This window comes from Danio rerio, chromosome 16, assembly GCF_049306965.1.
Source record: "Danio rerio strain Tuebingen ecotype United States chromosome 16, GRCz12tu, whole genome shotgun sequence".
NCBI lineage: Eukaryota > Metazoa > Chordata > Actinopteri > Cypriniformes > Danionidae > Danio > Danio rerio.
Window position 1 is genome coordinate 11,633,578 of NC_133191.1, and position 22,358 is coordinate 11,655,935.

Consider the following 22,358-nt stretch of genomic DNA (forward strand, 5'->3'; position numbering starts at 1 on the left):
TATATTGTGACACAGTTCCTAGAGAAACCGAATATTAAATCACAAAACAGTGGGCGTAGCTTGTTTGTTTGACTGTGAGCAGATTGGATAAAGTAAGTTATGGCATTTTTATTCAGAAAGATCAGGAAAAGTGTTTGGGGAGAGTTATTACAACCTAATAGACACCTCCTGCTAACCCTTTCTGTTTTTTTTTTGTTTTTTTTTTTTTGTCAAAACTAACATATGGAGCAGCGTGGTTATGTTAACTATGCCCAATTCCAAAGATATATATAATCTAACAAATTAACTTAAAAAAAAAAAACAGATTTCAACTAAAGATTAGAATGGCAAACTATATTTCTTTCTTACAGATATTGAACAGATGCATTTTTGTTGTCAGCTAACTAAATCAAATGTTTAGTTTTGATTTCTTGGGGACTTTAATACATATTAGTGTACAAATAATATGACATGATTCTACAAGATCTGACTATAAAAGGAACCAAATGCTCTGGAATACATTTATTTCAGTGCAATCTCACAAAGAAATGTAATTATTTTATGTATTATTAATGGGCTAATTCATACAAGTTAATAGGATTAATTTTTATACAAAAAATCTATTATGTTTTTAAATGGAGGTATGCCTTCAAACCCCAACGCTAGACCCAACCATCATAGGAGGATCGACAAATCATACTAAAATATACAAATGATATTGTTTAAATTCATATGAAATAGCTGCTATATTAAAAAGTTTCAAATTGCTGTAGTTACCCCACTGGTCTTCCACCACCCAACCTCCTGCGTACTGGGATCGTACTTACAACTGTCTGCATGGGAGCCGGTTGCTCTAACAAGAAGGCTAAACATCGTGACCTGTAGCGTTTGTTGCTTGAGCACCTTTTCGGGTTCAGAGGAGTGAGGTTTACCTACACAACACCTCACTAGCTGGCTTCTGTTACACTCGCCTCACCCCCCTAAATCTCACTTCAATCCAGGTCACGGCACCAATATAACCGGTTCTACACCACCCAACCTTCTCTGAGCTGGAATTAAACCGGCGATTACTAGCTGGCATTGTTTTTTCTTCTAAAAATTGTTGTCCATTATAGTTCAGTGTCAGCATCAGAATCACAACTCTCTGCATCAATTGCAGTTAGCACGTGTGATGGAGGAATTCCTGATTTTGTTTTGAATCGTTTTAAAATTCTATTTGCTCTTTGAAAGTTTTCAATCAGAATTAAATACAACTTTGTTTTATTGGTCTTTAGACCAAACTCAGTCCTTTAGGACTGGTGTCCTGCAGATTTTAGCTCCAACCTTACTTAGACTCAATTAGGCCTGAAACAGCTAATCATTCTCTTAATTGGCAGAGTAAACACTTCCAGGTAGGTGTTGGAGTTGGAGCTAAACTCTACAGGACATAAATTCTCCAGGACTGACTTTAGGAATGCCTGGTCTACACCAAAGAAATCTTGAGAATCAAACTACAGTTATGAACACTCCCCTAAAGGTGTCTGTCAAATTGTTTGGTGCACACCAGAGTTCAGATAGCTGCATTCACATTTATTGACATGAACCACTCTAATAAAGCAGCAACAGTTACACTAACAGTTGTTTTAATCAAAGCAAACCAAAACTGTGAACACTTACAGTAGATGCAAGAATAGAATCAATCCTGATTGCTAGTTTGCTAAAACATTGACTATCTAGTTACATATCCAAAAGCCTGTTTCTGATGTAAAATGTATTGGTTGTTACTAATTAAATAACTTTTCTTAGATGAATATGCACCAATGAATCATTCACAATAAAAGATGAAACATCCATTAAGAAATTAAACAGGGTTCCCCATAGGGCCAGACAGAATCTGCAGACCCTTTTTTCTATTTCTGCGCAGAAGTTTGTAATAAATCTGCTCAATCATGTGGAATTATTTTGAGAGTGCAGGAAATGAAAACTTAAAATATAAAATGAAAAAAATATATATTGAAATTAGGGGCGGCACAGTGGCTCAGTGGTTAGAACTGTTGCTGGGCCAGGAGGCATGTATATGTGGTGTTTGCATGTTTTTCACGTGCTTATCCTTCGGGTGCTCCAGTTTCCCCCACAGTCCAAACTCATGTGCTATAAATGAACTGATTAACTAAATTGGCCGTAGTGTATGAGTGTGAGAGTGTATGGGTGTTTCCATGGGTTTAAAACATATACTGGAATAGGTGGCGATTCATTCCACTGTGGCAACCCCTAAAAAAAAACAGACTAAGAAGAAGGAAAATTAATGAATGAATCAAACTTAGCACCACTTGCTAGGTAAACAAAACTACAGCACTTATGTCATGTAATGAATAAACTAAAAGACAGGAAACTTACTTTTACAAGCTATATTGTGCATAAATTATGTAAAAATTTGCATTTTTGTTTATTAATAATACTGAAATTCATCTAAAAACTGAATAATTATATATTTGCACACATTAACATAAATGAATACATTGAATGATGGGCTCAAACAATCAGACTCAGTGTGGGTCTACAATGAACATACTGTATATGTCCATGATGTTGGTACTTAGACACGATAAGTAGTAGCTAATGTCAGCTCAGTCATGATACACTGGTTTTATTGTATGATAATGAGGCTGTGTTTGGATTGGATATTGATTGCAATGTAATGTTCTTGTCACGTACGGCCACATTCACTCAATAACATTACATTAATTATACAGACACAGTGCTATCATTGGCATGACCTGTAAAAGGCTCAGTAGTGTGACTGTATAATGTGAACCAAGAAATGCCATGATCAAATAAGGGTTTAAATTCAGGACATTTCAAAGTAGTAGAACGGTCATGTCAGTATTAAAGGTTGCAATCTATACTACAGAATAATGAATAATTAATCATGCATACTTCTTGCTGTTTTTTTCTTAGGTCTTAAAGCAAGACCGAGATACTCTGATGAGGAAATTCTCAGCGCGGCGACAGATGTGACGCCCCTCCTTTTCCCAATATCAGCTTCCACGGCCCCTGGAGCAGCCATAACCCGACCCGCCTCCATCCTAGACGTGCCGTTGTAAGGAAAGAGGGAGTGTCTGGCGTGCCAAAGCTCATTCCCGAACTCTTGAAGGGAGGAGCCGTGGGAATTGGAGGATAGCTGGATTGATGAGGGTGCCGGAGAACAGAGCGTGAGCCGCTCTCCACATTTCCACCCAAGCACTGAGCTCCTTAATCAGTTTGTCCTCGTAGACTACTTGAGCTCAAGTCATTCTGGAGGATTTTCGCTCCCAGACTTCATATCTCCCACTATATGCTTTTGAATCTATTCTAGTGTCAAGTCGATGCACTCTTCATCAGATGTGGCAGGTGGGCTCCGAGAACGATTCGCTGAGAAACTAAAAGCAATAACGTGTAAGGTGGAGTGAGGCAGCACAGGAAAGCAGGGTAAAAGTGCTGACTGGTCTTGGAGTGTTTATGTGTGTGTATGCGAGACTCAGAAGTCCTGAGCAGGAATGGATGAGGGTTTGTGCCGAGGGCTGACAGGAAGAGGCAGCTAAGCTGGAAAAACTGCGCAGAAGAGTACAGATGTGCATGCAAGAGCGTGTGACTGTCTCTTGGAGTGCAGAATTCGTTATTAGTATTACATTCCCTACTATTTCTGTGTCCAAGCAGGCAGGGTCAACATTAACAGAAAGAAAGAGGCCAAAAATAAAGAAGCAACAGTGACACTTGAGTGTTTTTTTCCTGAGAGTGCTTGAGATTTGCTTTAAAAAAACCCTACTTTTGTCTCATCGAAATGGATTATTGTAAGAATCACAGTTTGTGAAGGGCTCTCGGATGGATCATTTCTAGCTGGAATACTTTCTCCTTTGAGACTCTCCACACCACTCCATTTCTGTGACTTTCAACCTGTCATCCTAGAAGACGTGTGGCGATTCCCCAGAGGACTGCGCTCACTTGTTACCACGGCAATCCATGGCACCCTGTTCCTGACAAGGTCCGCTTCATTCTGTGAGTATTTTTATTCTCGCTGTGCGCGTGTGTGCATGAGTGAGCATTTGGAATGAATCTGTAACAGTTGTTTAGGCTTAAAAGGCTTTAAGCTTGTTGTTTGTTTTGCCGGTCATGTAACCCGGTACGCTTGAAGTGATCGTACATGTGTTTTTTTGCTTCACAGACAATATGAGGCTTTTATTACTGCGACGCCCACCTTTTCCTGTCAATGCCCATTAGATGAAGTTCCACTTGTTTGTTTTGTTTTCTCTTGTGTAACCTTCGTAGTGTGAGGAATGGGCCGATCTGACTCCCTCCATCACCTGAAAGTGAATAGGGATGTGCCCTTAAACAGCCCAGTGAACTATGAATAACACCACCACACACTCCCAACGCACGCACTTCCCACGGTGCTCTGCGGGCCTCGATATCCTCTTCTGAGTAAATGGAGTGCATTTATGGCTTTTTGTAGGCAGCCGTGTAATAGGACTATTTGAGCTGCTCGTGCGCATTTGGGATTCGGCGAGAATGTGAGAAAAGAGTAGCGTAGTCTGAATTAATAGATAGCTCACAGCTGACGTTTATTCACTCTCATGTTGTTCCAAGGACTTTTGAAGATAATAATTATAATAAAAAAACATTAAAGGAAGTGTTATTTTAAAAACTGATTAATTTTATTGAAACATGTTTTATATTCCTGTAATGATAGAATCAAAAAACTAAATCAGCATCATCACCCCAAACTTCATTGTCACGTGATTCTTAAGAAAGCAGTCTGATATGCCAACACAATCTCATGGCAGTTCGTAACTTTTTTCATTTAGTGGCTAATTCGTACAAATTCGTATGATCTAATTCGTACATTTTAGTTCGATTTGCGTATCCCCAAATGACGGTTGGGTTTAGGGGTGGGGTTAGGTGCCACGCCTCCTTTTTAAATTCGTACATTTTCTTACAACTGAACTCGTTTAATTAGCCACTAAACTACCAAAACGTAAAATACTTACGTTTTCTCGTGAGATCAGGCTGGATATGCTGGTTTAATTTAATTCAAGACATGTGGATGTTGAGAATAGTTGTGTTTCTTGAAGGCACAATATGTAAGAGTTTTCATTATGATAATCTAAAACGTTTCCCAGTGATGGGTTGCAGCTGTAAGGGCATCTGCAATGTAAAACATATGCTGGATAAGTTGGCGCTTCATTCCGCTGTGGTGACCCCAGATTAATTAAGGGACTAAGCCGAAAAAGAAAATGAATGAATGAATAACCAAAAACCACTAGAACTGTTATTCATTTATTCATTCAGGATTTCTCCCGGGGAACCAACAACAGGCGCTACTTCACAATCACGCCTCCACAAGAGCAAACTCCTGATTGGTTAGCGCGGCACGAATGTCCGCTTAAATTCAGATTTTTGAACTCAGTTCGCACCACAGGATGTCTATTTGCACGTTTGCATTGGCTTAACATGTAAATTACTCGCGATTGATGCTTCTTCCGCGTCTGGTGTAAACACAGCATTACACACGTGCAGCGGTCAAGGTTCAAAATTGTTCACCTTTTGCCACTCATGGTTAACAGACCGTCATCGGTCCAATTAGCGCAGATTAGCTTTGTGCTAAGGACGGGTTTGAGAACAAATGAATCAGTGAATAATTTATATGAGAGTCGCTGGGATAATTAGGTAAATAGAAATGCATAATATAAGACCAAAAAATGTGTTTTTTGACCTTGCATGCATATCAGCCTGTTATTGGAGACCCTTAAAACTAAAATATGACCTTTTTTAATGTATAAAAGGGGTACTTTAACTTCATAATGAGAAAGAAGTTTTCAGTGGGGTAGAAATGTACTTCTTTTGCTCACCTGGCTTTGAAGGGAATTAGCAATTGTTCCTCAACTTTATTTCTTTTTCGACCGGGTTGTAATATTGCTCAGATGACACGTCAAACAGACACGGGTGCTGCTGCCAAATTTATACTAGTTTTTCCAGCATTTCTTGGGTGCGAATAGACTGAAAATAAACTTGAAACTTTTCCCCCAACCTTTCGCTGGCCTGCAGATACCTATATTAGTGGTTGCTGCTCTCTGAATGGCTGTAGGTAATCGCCAATGTTATTTTCAATCAGAACACATTTCACTTGGCATAATCTTGAATCGCCAACAAATATATATATATAATATCTAAATATCTAATGCAACTCATCTGCGATTCTCTCAAATCATGGCTTTGATAGTTCACACTGTGTGATTGTTACTCAAGGGAACGGGCACCGATTTGCTAGTGATTTCAGGCATTTGTTGTAGATTTCTTAAATCCTGTTGACGAGTCAAAATAGGTGCTAAAATCATGCAGTCTGAACTCGCCATTACTCATTAACTTCATATTACCAAAATATAAAATTTGGAATACTTTAGCTCAAACATAAACATTATTTCTGCTTAAACAGTCCCGCAGGTTGTAATAAAGACAACTCCTATAATTACACATTCAGTCACAGCATCATTAAATTACAACTTTGTTTGTTGTGAATATGCGCCCTCTAGTGGCGAACATTACATACTGTGCCTTTAAAAATAATTTTGTCAAAAAAAATTGAGGATTCTTTAATGAAAAAGTTAAAAAGATGATCATTTATTAGATTTCTTTGGTAAAAATATAAAAATCTATTATTTATTCTAAAATAATTATATGTTTATTTGAAGTTGTTCTGCCTCAGATATTGGTATTGTGCATTTAGGTAAATTTTCTTCTATTATGGTTTCTGACAGTTGAGTATAGACATTAGGTCAAAGAAAAAAAAAAGACAAAACACATTGAGAAGTAAATTGTGCAGTGTTCTATCGTATGTATTGGCAGAGCACTGACCATATCTTTCCTGTTTTTTTTAAACATATGCTGTATTTTTTGCCTCATTTTTTTGTTTTTTCATTTAGTTTCACTCCTTAATTAATTTGTAGAAAAGAGCTGCCAATATATTAATCAAGACATCTTTTCAATGATACACGGAGTGATTAGCATTTTCTTTGTTTTCCCAGAAAAATAAGTACATGTACTGTAGGTTTGAGTGAGTATATGACAGAATGCTTGTTTTTGTGTGAACAATCCCTTTAACATCGCATCTGAAACTGAAAACCGGAGGTGTTATGTAATCTCCTCAGTGTGTGACCGCTCTCCACAGGTTTAGCAAATCCTTTTTGACATAATGGATGTGTCTCTGCTCTAATAGAATCGCACGTCCTTTTGTCCTGCTGTCTTTCTCCTGCTTACTGAGAGCAAAATCGCTTTTGGCTAAACTCTGTCCAACTTCACTTGAAGGCTGAAGTCTATCTTTGGCTGCTGGTGCACATACATGAATGTTTTCTGGCTTTTTTTTGTTCTTAATTGACATTACTATAAAGAGTCTGAATGCACAAGGCAGCCGCTGCTTGACATTAGCCTGTACTGTTGCCATGGCAGTGGACTTTTGTTACTTCTGTCTGAGCTACAAATATTAGGGGAGGCACTGGTGTCCAAAAGCATTACGAGAGTTCACACGGCACTGTAATGGAACGTTCAGCAGTAAACCTTTGCGGATTTGCTAACAGTAGGAAGCAGCTTATTAATATCCTCTTTTATCTCCAGTAATAAACTGGCAATTGTTATTAGTTAAGGAGTGGTGTGCGATGTTCATCATCTGCAGTAATACTGTAATTGTTGTTTTAACAATGTGTGAGCTGATATCATTGAGTGTGTCACTCACTTTGCAAAAACACATCTTGAGAGTATAAAAGCTTTCACTGTGTGATTAAGCCTATTAGAATGCCATTAGAAAAACCTATCATTCACATTATGAAAGCCCCCCTCCCCACCCCCAAAAAACTGTATAGGTTTTTGATTCTACAGTGAATTTATGAAATAACATATAGTTAATATCACATAAGCAACTCTGCCATTTTCCCAAACATCACTGAATGCAATTGGAGATGTTATTTTATATGTAATGTAATGTAATGTGTATTTATATAGCGCATTTATTGTGTATGGCCATACACCCAAAGCGCTTCACAATCATGAGGGAGACTCTCCACACCACCACCAGTGTGCAGCATCCACTTGGATGATGCAACGGCAGCCACAATACAACAGCGCCAGTGCGCTCACCACACACCAGCTATTGGTGGAGTGGAGAGACAGTGATAGAGCCAATTCAGTGGATAAGGATGATTGGGAGCCCATGATCGTAAGGGCCGATAGAGGGACTTCGGGGTTACACCCCTGCTCTTTCACGAGAAGTGCCATGGGATTTTTAATGACCACAGAGAGTCAGGACCTCGGTTTAATGTCTCATCCGAAAGACGGCGCCCACTGACAGTGTAGTGTCCCCTTCACTTTTACTGGGGCATTAGGACTCACACAGACCACAGATTGAGCGCCCCCTGCTGGCCTCACTAACACCACTTCCAACAGCAACCTAGTGTTCCCTAGTGGTCTCCCATCCAGGTACTGACCAGGCTCAGTCCTGCTTAGCTTCAGTGATTAACCGGTCTTGGGCTGCAGGGTGATATGGCTGTATATATATAGATATGTATATATATATATATATAGCAGTTCACCACAAAAACCTAATATTGTATGAGGTATAATATTGTATTTTGTACAAAATATTGTTTTTTGTCTTGTTAGTAAAACTAGTTCCAAACAACACCTCAGCAGAAGACTTGTGCAACTGAAAGCAACAATGTGTTGTTTTTAGGGACGTCCAGATCCGATCACGTGATTGGAAATCGGGCCTGATCACGAGATCACGATCACTGAGTCGGACGTTATCTCCTGATCAATATTTGTATCTCATTATTTTTTACACATCAATAGACTGATTTCATGCGACCGCCCTTTTTTAAAAGCTAAATCGAGGCTGCGGTGGGAAGAAACCTGGAAGTATCGTTGGGAGTTACATAGGAATGTTGTGTACTTGGCTGTAAATCTTATTAGCGAAGATAAAATGACACAAATTTATAATTTCACCACCTTCCGAGCGACATGAAGGTCCTTTCTGAATGAATGGTGAAAATAAAAGGGATATCAGAGCTCATTTTCAGGTAAGTTAAGGAAAATGGCACTAGTTAGCTAATGTTTTCTTTCCCAAACACACGTTTTAGATGCCATTTATCAAACTTCAGTTAATAAACTGATTCTTTCACTAGATTAGACTTGTCTCCATACTGAATAAAAAAAACCCTGTAAATTTGATTTGTTGATGGCTTTCTTAAAACAGCGTTGATTTGCCATTGCGTTCACATGCTCGTCATAAATGCTTGTGATTGGCCGAGAAGGTCATCAGGTCACCCTCCGCTGTTTACAGAGCACAAACACAGATGAGCGATCTGCTTGATGACTTGACTGATCTTCACGGCTGCTTTGCGCTCCAGTCTCCGTGTATCTGTGTTTGCATTCAGTTTACCGCTCTCCGCCCAGTGCAAACTTTTTCAACCAAAAAAATTGGTTGTTTGTCTTTTGACACACAAAGCACCAGCTCTAAACGAGGAGAAGTTTTCTTATGTAGCTCCAAAACATCACTGGGATAGAAGTAAGAACATGCTTGTGTCTGGGGCTGAGGGTGGGGTAAATCTGGCCAAAAGACAAACTGAAACACTTTTGAACGCATATTTGAAATATTTGGAACACAATGCCGGACACATTATACTAACTCTTGTAGTTTATACCCATTCAAAAATTATGCTGAGCAAACACATTATTCTCCTTTGTATACATTTATATTTTAAAGTAGTTTTAGAATAAAAACACTCTTCATCCTGACTGACAATTTTATTGAGTAAAAAAAAAAAAATTCGGCCACACAATACTAGAGGTCCTGACCCGATTTCTTGCGGCGTGGGAATAAATTTCCGAATAAAGTGCGGGAGCGGTCGGTAACTGGTGTAATTTTGAATGGGAGCGGGCGGTCTAATAATATCGCTCCCAGGCTGGGTGGCTTTCGGTTTTGTTACCTTTTTGAAAACACAGATAGATTCATTTTGGCAATTTTCTGGAAAGAGTAACATTACTGGTAATTTCCCTGAATGCTGTTCTGTGTGACCGCAGGGGTAAAATGGCCAGAAAGAGTGCAATCACGTTTAGAGAGTGCTGTCATGAGAGGTCTACTCTGGCCAATCAGAACATTCAGACACATGAAAATAAAAGTCTTTGTTTTTATTGAAGTTGCTCACTATACTTATCCGTCCACAGATTTTGTACATAGACATAGTGAATGTCTCTGGAACAAATGCAGCTGCATTACTGCTTAAGCTTTAAATAAAAGTGAAACCATCAACAAAAGCCTGACCCCTTTTATGTGTATATATGCACATTTATGCACATTTTGGTTAAGGATGTCAGAATTTACCAGTATTTTGGAGTGGATGTGTGAACAGTCATTTCCGGAAAAAAACTGGAACGTCCTTGCCTGTGTGAACAGCACTTCTTTGAATCTACCGGTAAAGTATTTCAAGATATTTTCTATATATTTACCGGAATAACTGTGTGAAAGGGGCTAATGATTTACAGTAGTCCAGAAATCAGAGAGCAGCTGGAGATACCCATGTCTTTGCATTACCATCCGTCTATACCAAAATGTAAACACCAATGTTTCCAAACTGAAATGGGGTCTTTAGCATTTACAAAATCCTCCATTTTCATGGGTCAAAGATGCCAGAGTAGTGTGGACAGCAGGTGTAGCTATAACAAAACTCAACAAATGGCTTGCCAGAAGAACCAGCTCTGAATCAGCAATAGCATCTGCTGCAAGCTGGTGGAAGATGAGTGCTTGTGGTCTGTATAAATCCAAGACCACCAGTATAATGATATAGTGTAACTGTCAAAAAAACACCCTCCTTGGATGAGACATTAAACTGAGGTCCTGACTCTGTGGTCATAAAAAAAAATTCCAGGGTGTCCTTTGAAAAGAGTAGGGGTTTGACCACAGTATCCTGGCCAGATTTGCCTACCGGCCTCTATCCATCATCATGGCCTCTTAAGAATCCCTACAGTACATCTCCTGATTGGCTTCATCATTCTGCCTCTGCTCTACCAATATGCTAGTGTGTAGAGGGCATTCTGGCACGCCACAGCTGCCATCCAGTTTAAATGTTTTCAACTGCTAATGTGAAAAGTGCTAGATAAATATAATGAAATATTCTTTTCAACATTCTAGAGGTTCGGTGGATATTTTACCTTTCCGCAAGGCCATGGGAGATGATTTATGAATGAGGGTATGACATGCTGGTAGCTTACGTGAAAGTAACAGCATTGCAGAAGTAGCCTGTTTGAATTTCATTCTTTCTGCTCATATGAATACCATGCTTATCATGATTCAAGTCAAAAGCCATATTGGTATCTTTATGGAGTGCGTAAGAATCAGTTTTATTCTAACTGCTTTTCATTGACGTCTGTCAGAAGTGACGTGGGTCAGATGTTGAAGTGAGGGAGGTCAGTTGAATCCACCTTGTAGTTTCTTCCAGCACAAGTTTATTGGCCTTAATAATACGCCTTTAGCTTCATGAAATAGTAGGCATTTTATCGAGTCTAGGACTAGCATGTGATCTTCTCCATGTGTGACCACATGTACTCCCACTTTTAGTGACGCTGGATACCTTGCTAGGACTGCACGATACTGGGAAATGTGCAATATGCAATATTGTTGTTGAATGTTGCGACAATTATATTTCTAACAATATAAATGACTTGCAAAATGTTATTCTATAAGCAATAAAAATATATATTTGTATTATGATCATACTTAAACAGGTAACTGAAATTTGGATATCTGAGCTAATTAAATAAAAAAAAGGTGCAAACATTTCCACTTTAAAACACCACAAATGATGACGAGGTGGCTCAGTGGTTAGCACTGTTGCCTTACAGCAAGAAGGTTGCTAGTTCGAGTCCCAGCTGGGTCAGTGGACATTTCTGTGGGGAGCTTGCATCCTCTCCCTGTGTTTGCGTGGGGTTTCCTCTGGGTGCTCAATTTTCCCCCACAGTCCAAAAACATGCGCTATCCGCTTGTTAAGTGGTGACTTTTGTAATACTGTTTCCGGGTCCAAGCCGCCATTCATTTGAGTGGAGAAATCATTTGTTTATGATCACGTTTTATTCCTATCACACATTAAAGTTAATCTTATATAAAGTCATACTGTACACAACAATCTCTGGGCTTGCTGCATAACAAATACCAAAAATTTAACAACTTATAAATAAATGGATTACTTTCTGGCCATCGGATATTAGGCATGGACATATATATTGCGATCGTGATTTTCGAAAGCCTTAAACCGCTTTGTAAACGTTTATTATTACCATTTCATGAATCTCCCCATTGAGTTGAATAGAGCGCTTGGACCCGAAAGCCACTTTGCGTGACGTCACACTAAACAAGCGGGTAGGTGAATTGAATAAACTAAATTGGCCATAGTGTGCTCTATGTGTGTGAATGAGTGTGTATGGATGTTTTTCCAGTACTGGGTGGCAGCTGGAAGGCCATCCGTTGTGTAAAAACACATACTGGATAAGTTGGAGGTTCATTCCGCTGTGGTGACTACTAATGAATAAAGGGACTAATCCAAAGGAAAATGAATGAATGACTGAAAACCTCAGCAGAAATTCTGATTCTTGTTGGCTGTTGTTATCTTCCTCTCTTGTCTCCCAGCATTATTACTTAGTATTTGTCAGCTCTAGGTTTACCTAACAGCACATACTGGAGAGGTGTGGGTGAAAATAGAAAGGCCACATCTGATTGGTCAGATTTGGATAAATAATGCATGCAGTACACAAATGCTTGGCATGTAAAACAAATTTAATTTATTGTACTTCCCTGTGATATGGATATCCCATATACTATTATCGCCATGAGTTTTCGATATATTGTCCAGCCCTCCTTGCTACATAGTCAGAAATAAGTTGAATTCAAATGCATTATGCAATTTTGGAAGCAGCAAATCTATTGCCTTTTTTCTATACGAGTCATTAGTCGCTCGCCCTGGCTCGCTCGCATTAGGCGCGATAGTGGAAACGCGGCTATTGCTTTGAACAAATCATTTGAGTGAATGATTAAATTAATCACATATTGGAATTGTTGCCTTCTTCTGGCTGATTTAGTGTCATGTTTTCATATTTCTGATAGCTCTAAAACAGACAACACCAGCACATAAACAATATTGCGCAAACACGTTGCAATTACAGTACATGAATAATGATGTATTAATATTTAAACTAAACATTATTATGAATTAATAATGGCGTGCGCTAATCATAAACTAACTTTTACCACAACATGAGTTACAACAGTTGTTAGTTCATGTTGTTAATTATTGTATTAAATAACATTTAAGTTTAAGCTAAATGCAACCAACATGAAATCATGAGCTGTTAATGTATAATTCTGTAATGACTTTTTTTGGAGGGGCACATTATCATGTACTCATCCTCAACTCATACCAAATCCTACCAAATTTCTAAATATGCTAATCTGGAGTTGTTTTATTGTAAATAAACAGTTCAACGGTCAGTTATATGTTTTTTATTATTTAAAACAAATTATAAACAGTATATATCAGCAGCAAATAAATTAGCAAACAATTGAACCCATTAAAATTAATAGCTTTTAAAAAGAAATGAATCAAGTCAACAAATCTTATCAATCCTTTCTTCACTGTATAACTCACACATTCTAATTAAAGAGCAATGAATGAATGTCTCATTTATTTGGATTTTTCGTTTCATTACATTAAATAACAGAGGTGTCACTTTAAAAATGCGCATATCTAACATTAAAATAAAAATATTCGGCTCCTTTACAAACTTTTATGCTCATTTAGGACAATATTAGTTGTGTTTAAAAAAAACCCAACCAAGATTGACATCTTTAGACGTTGTTATTATTAATTATGTGTATATGTCTGTTCAAACACGCACCCAAAACCCAGAATTTCGCTTAGCTTCAAATCGTGTGTACAGAATCCATGTGTACAGCATCTATTTATCACTATGTAGCGCGTCAGCTGACAGCCACACACCGCTATGACTGTTTTAAGGATTGCATAGGAGATGACAGCTTTAATTAAAAGGAAAGGGAATCCCGCAGTTTTTTTAAATATTTAATTCAAAAAGTGTTCCTGCATAAATAAAACAAAAGCACAGAACAGACTCACATTTAAGAGCAAGAGGCGGCCCCTGGTGGTTCAGCGGTATAGGTAGCATATAGTGAGGATCGGCTGTTTATTGTTTATTTCCACCCTTCAGAGAAAGACTCAAAATACAAAAGCAATATGGGAAATTGCCTTTACGGGATGATAGCATGATTGAACTGTAAAATACCGGAGAATCCCTAAAAAAAATGGGGGGGGGGGGGGGGGGGGGGGGGGGGGTTACAGGCATACCCTAACTACTTTGTTTAAACTGTTCATGTTGATGTTAACAGAACACTTTTCTATTGTACACGCACTAGTCAGACGTGCATGGAGTTCATGAGTAGTTAAGAATGGATTAATGATGATGTGCCCTTCCAAGTAAAGTCATGATATAATTATTCAATTCAATTCAAACTAATGTGGAAATTAATACATTAATTAACAAACAATCATGTACTAACAAGTAATTAAGGTAGCCGTTATTCACACATGAACTCCTGTGACTCCTGCTGTAGTTAAAGTTAGCATGATTAGCGCACACATTAACTCACCATTAGTGCATAATAAAGTAATGTCATGCTTATATATTAATACAACATTATTCGTGTACTGTTATTGTAAAGTGTTCCCAATTTTGCTAAGCCCTAAAGTCCTAAATAGTTAAATCACACGATCACACCATTAATAGGTACTACAGGAAGGTGATGCTGGTCTTATCAGCTTCTGTGCTGAAGAAAAGATGAATTGAAATGATATTATAGCCAACTTGAAATGAAAGAAAAAAAAAGCCAGCAGGATTTCACAGTGCCTTAAACACGAGGTTCTGTCTGACTAATACATGTCTGTGTCATTTTACTGCAAAAGAAAGTATCAGATTTTGTGAGAATATCCCTCAATATAAGGCTGATTTATTTCTACCTGTTTGGAGAACCACCGGCATAGAAAAATTCGGTGAAATTGGAAAGGCCAAGCGAGGAAATAAAGCTGTGATTGTCGCACAGAAAGACATGAGGAGGGTTCAACAGCGAGGATAAAAAAGCAGCTTTATTGTAATGTCAGAAGGATCCCTAGCAGAACAGTGTTGGCAGCAGTGTAGAGAGGATCACTAGATGGAGCTTAGCGGAGCTAGCTTCCTTGCAGTTATGTATTGTTCATAATTGTGCGCAATTCACAATCGACAGCTGCTGAGTGCATTGTTGTGCAGCGACTAGCGAGAATGAAATGACCTCAGTGAAAAGTTGACATCACAAATATGACATCAGTTCCGGTTCATTGGTGCACTGGCAGCAGGATCAATTGTATTGATCTGAAATAAGAGCTTGTCAGGTGCATTTGTGCGTGCGTGTTTGGGTCCACGCGTGAAAGGGATTTAAAAAAAAAAAACAAAAAAACTCCTGGCTCAGTGGTTTTTGAGGACACCGGGAATGCATTTTAATGCCCTTCTCATATGCCGCCGTGTTTGTGAGTTGATAATCTGCACGTGATTATGCAAAATGTGATAAATGGCGGGGCTTGCAAATGGCATATTTACTAGTTCCTATAGTGCATTGTTGTGCTGAACCCAGCCGCACTGTGCTGAGTAAAGCAGAAAACAAATTCCTGCTTTGATTGATGAGAATACCAAGAATAACACTTGAAACATATAAAGGGAAGAATGCAGACGGATGATGCGCAAAATAAAAATAGTGAACAAATTGCATGTCTTCGAGCAAACAATAGACCTGAAATCAGCAACAGGGTTTGTATTGCTTTCCAGAATGTCAGCACGGATGTTTGAAATGACCTTTTTCAATTATCTCAGGAAAACGGAAGATCTCTGATTCATGAGTGAAATGTTTAAGAATCTGTAACGAGCCTGTTTGTGTAAATAACTGCTGAATAGCACTCACAAGGCTTCTTTCTTCGAGAATCGGACGACATTTCTCGAATCCCAACAAGTGATCATTTTCTGTGAGATGTTTGATCTGAAAGTGCAGTAAAACCTCAAGATTTATTGAGACGTGCACTTTATTTAAATGCGTTTCCACCAACACACAGAATCATTTAGCCGTTTAGCTCCTAATTTTTAAGTCTGAGAGTACCTCAGTTAGAAGTCAAGGGTGCACTTTAAATAAAAGAAAAAAGAAACGCATTTCCATGTGTGGGTTTAGAGATTTTTTCTTAAATAGATTGCTGTTTTTCTTCAGAAAGCAACCTTTTCCAGTATAAATTTTTAAAAAGGAAAAAGAAAATGATTGCAGATGTGATTTCATATCTTTTTGAAGCTTTCTTGGTCACAGTAATGATACCCTTTTACCCCCTCAAGAAAAACGCAATGTTGAAAAGGAAAAAAAAAGAGCCCCGTCTCGAGTCATGGTAATGCTTTTGAAGTGCTTTTGCTTTAGAGGAAGCACATTGGTCACCCTCTGCTTTTCATTTCCATCTCTTTTTTTTTCCCCCATCGTTCCATTCGTTTCGAACTGGGCCAATCAGGTGGTGTCACAATTAAAATCAATCTTCCATTAAGGACAAGTGGCTGCGTCTGTCTGTGGCTCTTACCTGTAGGCCCTCATTTCAGCCTTGCTCTGAAAAAGATCCATCTTTATTAGTCCTTCACACTGCAAAATCAATGGCAGCGCTCTTTCATAGGAGAACAGAGCGCGGGTGAACTCAGGTTCCCACATCTCTGCAGATTTAGGTCTCACCCAACAGTAACAGAAGCCACTCAGAGGGAGGGCAGAGATGCTGCTGGAAAAGCAAATGAGATGTGGGGTAGTGGATCGTACAGTAAAGCTCTTAGGATTTACAAGGACTACAGATCTTTTTTTAAACCTTTAAGTCATATGCTCTTTTACAAAGGCTGTTTAATCATCTTGTCTTGTTGGATCTTTCTTTTTGGTTAAAGGTCAGTGACGTTACATTCATTTTTTGCCATTATATTTATTTGTGTTAATGTTAATTAGAAAAAATGGAGAGTTATGGGGGTTATTATAACTACTTTGAAACTTACTTTAAAACTTTTACATTTTTATGACAAAAAAGCAAGTAAATTAGCAAGTAAAACAACTAAAAAACAGTATTTTTACAGCTTTAAGGTTTAATAACTAATTTAAAATACCTAATTCATTTTGTCTGTCATGATGACAGTACTTTTATATTTAACTAATTATTTTGCAAGATACTCAGATTAAGTTTAGTGTAGTTTTTAAAGGTTTAACTAGGTCTAAGGGGGTAAGTAATTAAGGAATCTAATCACATTTACTTTTAAAATCCTTAAAAAAATTCGGTTGTAATAAATGAAGTTAAATAAGACTTTCACCAGAATAAAACATATAATGGGAAATACAGTGCATTATTAGTATTGTTTCAGGCAAATAATATTTTGGCATAATGTCTTATAAATTAGACCATTTTGAGAGATGTAACAATAACGATGGTCCTAATGTATTTCCTGTTTTACATTTTTTATTTATATAGCTTCTGAGAATCCTAAAAGTTCTACATATTGATAAATACTGTTACAATAGCTGTAATAGGGCCATGAAACCGTCCCAGTCTCAGCAGGGTGTTTTCACACCTCTATTTTGAAAAAAGAAAAAAAATCATATTTTATGAGTAAATGTGCTTTTAATTAAAACGTTAAATCTTTTTCTAAAACTTAATCTCACATCAGAATTACAAAAAGTTTTGTACCTCTTTGTGGTGAATACTCTTATGTGGCCCTAAAGTCCAAATCAAAGCTACATGTATCCTTTGTGGAAAAGAGAGAATACGAAGAGAGAATGGTGTAGCTCCTCCCCTTTAAAAAAAAAACAGCCAATAGTGTTTTATTTTATCATCGCTCTGCAGTAAGAGTGGTTGAGCTCCTGTGCATCAAATGAAAAGCAAATGAGAAGCATTTTGAAGGGGAGGGGTGTGTCAGATACTAGAGAGCATTTGATTGGCTATGAATAGATGAAAAACTGTAGTTTAAGGTGACGTGAATAAAACTGTTGATTCATTTTGGCCAGGGGTCACCAATCTCGGTCCTGGAGGGCCGGTGTCCCTGCAGGGTTTAGCTCCAACTTGCCTCAACACACCTGCCTGGATGTTTCAAGTATACCAAGTAAGACCTTGATTAGCTTGTTCAGGTGTGTTTGATTAGGGTTGTAGCAAAAATCTGCTGGACACCGGCCCTCCAGGAACAAGTTTGGTGACCCCTGATTTAGGTAGAAGTGACAAAAGCTTTACATCTTGTAGTTTAAAATCTTCTCAATGTGAATTTTATCACTGTTTTGGAGCACACTAGCTTATAGATATCTTAAAAACAAACAATACTGATACTAACATCTAAAAAACTTTATTTTAATTTCATGGGACCTTTAAAAAGCTTTGCCTTTAGCTAGGTTTGTAACTGCACAGAGTCTGCATTCAGACATCTTTTAAGAATTCTGCCATTAAAGGGAGCTATGGAGCAACAAAGAAACTTGCTTGGTTTTGCAGTAATAAGTTGAACAGTGGAACTTAATGGCTAAATTACTCAAGTTGACTTTCTTAGTTGGACTGAGTCTCCAATGGGTTGCTCACCTAGCTCATATTTTTGACCCAAAACAATCTGTATCATTGATTAACCATCCAGGGTAAGCCTGGGACCTCACAGACCGAAAAACTCAACATCCCAGCACAACCTCCACTGTCATTTAAGGGCACTTTCCCAATTTGGGCTGTCAGCCTATTATTTTGGCCACTTGAGTTGTATATAATCTTGATATGGCCTGTGCATGTGGCTGTTTTCACTCTGCACTTGCACTTAGGCTCTGCGATAAACAATGAAAGGTAATGAACACGTCTTGGCAGGTATATATATACTGTATGGTCTTGCAGGAGCAGGATTAATTTACGGGTTCTGTGAGTCTTGGGGAGCTTCAGACTGGACAGTCCTTTGAAGTGCCTTGCATTGGTGTCTAATAAATAAACATGAACTGTGTTTGCTTTCAAGTAAAGCAGCAGGAGCAATGGGCACAGGCTCAGATGTGTTTGCTGCTGTCCCCATGTTCTCTGGAATATGCTACATTAAATATCATGGCCAAAGGTCTCAGTTTGACTCTGTTAAATGAGCATTCAGACAAAAATTGAAAACCTTTTCTCACCCTCATGCTGCTCTAAACCCATGTGAGTCTATTTGGATGGAATATTAAAGAGACGAAAAAAGACATAAACAGTGTCAGTTAAGCAAGTTGTACATTTTTTATTTTCTTATGGTCTTCCTGAAGCTCTAGAATAGACTTAAATCTTTCATCTGTCTTATATCATTCATTCATTCATTTACTTTTTGGCTTAGTCCCTTTATTAATCCGGGGTCGCCACAGCGGAATGAACCACCAACTTATCCAGCACGTTTTTACGCAACGGATGTCTTTCTAGCCGCAACCCATCTCTGGGAAACATTCACACACAACCATTTACACTCATACACTAAGGAGAATTTAGCATACCCAATCCACCTGTACCACCTGTCTTTGGACTGTGGGGGCACAGCACCCAGAGGAAACCCACGCGAACATGGAGAGAACATGCAAACTCCACACAGAAATGCCAACTGACCCAGCCGAGGCTCGAGCCAGCGACCTTTATGCTGTGAGGCGACAGCACTACCTACTGCGCCACTGCGACGCCGCTGTCTTAAATCAGTCTGAGAAAAAAGATTTGACAAAGGACAGCTTCCATAATCTCTCCCAGTTCAGTGCTGGATCCGGGCTAAAAAATCCTCAAAGAAGGAGCAGCTTCAGACGAAGCGGTGGATTGTGAGCCACAAATCATAAGTGTTTTTATTTGTTAAAATAGATCTGTTACATGCACAGTTTCTATAGTTAACGGCATGTTGTAGCAAGGACAGAAACAAGGATGTAAACAATGGGAAATGCTGCTTGGCATTGTTAACAATGTAGCTACAAATTCATGTTTATCCGACAAACCACTGTAAACACCCACAATCTGCAGTGTTTCTCTATGCGGCCGCATTCCATGGGTTCTCAAATTACAAATTCGCAAAATATATGTGAACGTTTCATATTACTTACACATGCTTAAACCCAAATATATATGAAAGCGACTTGTCAGATATTACTTTAGAGAGTAGGCATGAGGTTTAGCTGTGTCCTCTTCATTTTTTTTGTCTGATTCTGGCTTAAACTGATAAGGCTACACTGACTGAAGCTGCATCTGAAATCGCATACTTTCATACTATATACTGTAGTAGTACGCTAAAAACAGTACAAGCCGAGTAGTATGTACAAATTCATAGCAATCGAAAAACAATATGTGAGAAATTGTTGGATGACCTTTACTTCTGGCGAGATTTTGAAGTGTGCATGATGATATGCTATCCCATGATGCACCGCGAGATAATTGATGAATGCGAGTGAAGCGAATTATTAAAAGTAATTCCTTACTTTTTTAGTTGAAAAGTAATTTAATTACAGTAGTTATATTGAAAGAATTAACACTGCACTAATTTAGAACTTGATGTTTTATAAAGAAATGTAATTCTCTTTGTGTATTTGATGTATCGCACTCAATAGATAAAAATATTGTCACCTTCTGTATATGAACACTATAGAAAGCAATTAGTTAACTTTTATTAAAGTGAGTAAACCTGTTGCTTTTAAAGCGACTAGTTGTCTTTACAAAAGTGAGTAAACCTGTTGCTTTAAAATTAAGTAAATGATCTATGTGCATTATTAGAAAAATTAAGTTGTCCACTTAACAGTTCCAAATTACAACCTCTTTAATTGCTTTATTATCTTTAATTCATTAATCAAATCATTAATCAAATCATTAATTTACAATAAATCACATGCCTGTCTAGCAGCTGGATGCAACAAACATAAATGCTAGATAATCAACCATTCACGTATTTAACATATATTTGAATTGCCCCATATCTATCTATCACATATCTATCTATATAATTAAATTGTCATATCTCCATAGTACTGTTTTTGTCCAACTGCATTATTGCTTTAGTCTAATGGTCATGAGCAGGTTCATCACATAATGGAGAATGATGCTGATTGTAAAGCTAAGGATACATTTTCATTTTTATGAAAATGTAACCAGGGTTATATTTTATAGTTTATTGTATTAAAAAAAAACTCCTCTGCTTTAGATATTTACAGTACACAAAATATAAATATTTACAAAATTATGCTTAACAGAGCAAGAACATTTTCGCAGTGTATCTGATAATATTTTTTCTTCTGGATAAAGTCTTATTTGTTTAATTTTGGCAGTTTTTAAATTTTTTTTAAACACCATTTTAAGGTCAAAATAATTAGCCCCTTTAAGCTACTTTTTTCGACTGTTTACAGAACAAACCACTGTTATACAATAACTTGCCTAATTAGCCTAACATGCCCAGTTAACCTAATTAACGTGGTCAAACCTTTAAACGCCACTTAAAGCTATATACAAGTGTCTTGAAAAAATATCTAGTCAAATATTATGTACTGTCATCATGGCAAATGAGTTTAGAAATGTGCCGAAAAAATCTTCTTTCCTGTTAAACAGAAATTGGGCAAAAAAAAAAATAAACAGGGCAGCTAATAATTCAGGGGGGCTAATAATTCTGACTTGAACTGTTTCTGTAGTTTCCAGCATGATTTGTGTAGGACTGCATGAAGAAAAATTTAAATTAAAATAATAGGTGTTTTAAGTTAAGAAAAAAATGTTTGTAACATAACAACAATACATGTAAAGCAGTAATGTGATTTGAACTGCAATTATTAACAGAATATTAATAACTGGCAGATGAATTGGCTCCACAAGAGTAAACTGTATTCCAGGCAAGTTTATTTCACAAGCTTATTTAAATGAAAGGGATTTGACATCATTGGTTCAAAACGAATTTTGCTCCTCCATTTGCTGTTCCGTTTGCAAGTTGAAATAACAATTTATATGGGTGAAGATGAAAGAGAATCATTATTAAACTGAGTTACACCAACAATTTCTCTTTTAGTGCAGTTTAAAAAGATAAAAATCTTTTCACATATTGTGTTTTTTTTATAAGGCTGTTTTATATGCCGCTGGGACAGCATGAATGTTAATAATAAAAGTAAATAATAAGAGAATTTTCATTTTTGGGTGGAAAATCCATCTACTAGTGGCAGAGACTAATTTGACTAAAATATACTCTCCAGCCATTTTATTATACACCCTACTCAACTCAGCGGTGCTGTACAGAAATGAAAAACCATATAA

General features: G+C 37.7%; 1 protein-coding gene across 7 annotated transcripts in view; it reads left to right on the forward strand.

Moving 5' to 3' along the window:
• Positions 1-22,358, forward strand: part of grik5 (glutamate receptor, ionotropic, kainate 5) — a 220,668-nt gene that overhangs the window by 11,952 nt on the left and 186,358 nt on the right. For 5 of the 7 annotated variants that reach the window (XM_073925382.1, XM_073925383.1, XM_009292105.5 and 2 more), the window contains one exon: positions 2,917-3,993. The gene's annotated coding sequence lies outside the window, so the exon portion shown is untranslated. Of the gene's footprint in view, positions 1-2,916; positions 3,994-16,842; positions 17,026-22,358 lie in introns of those variants that run through there. The other 2 variants (XM_073925384.1, XM_068214036.2) reach the window with 2 other exon arrangements.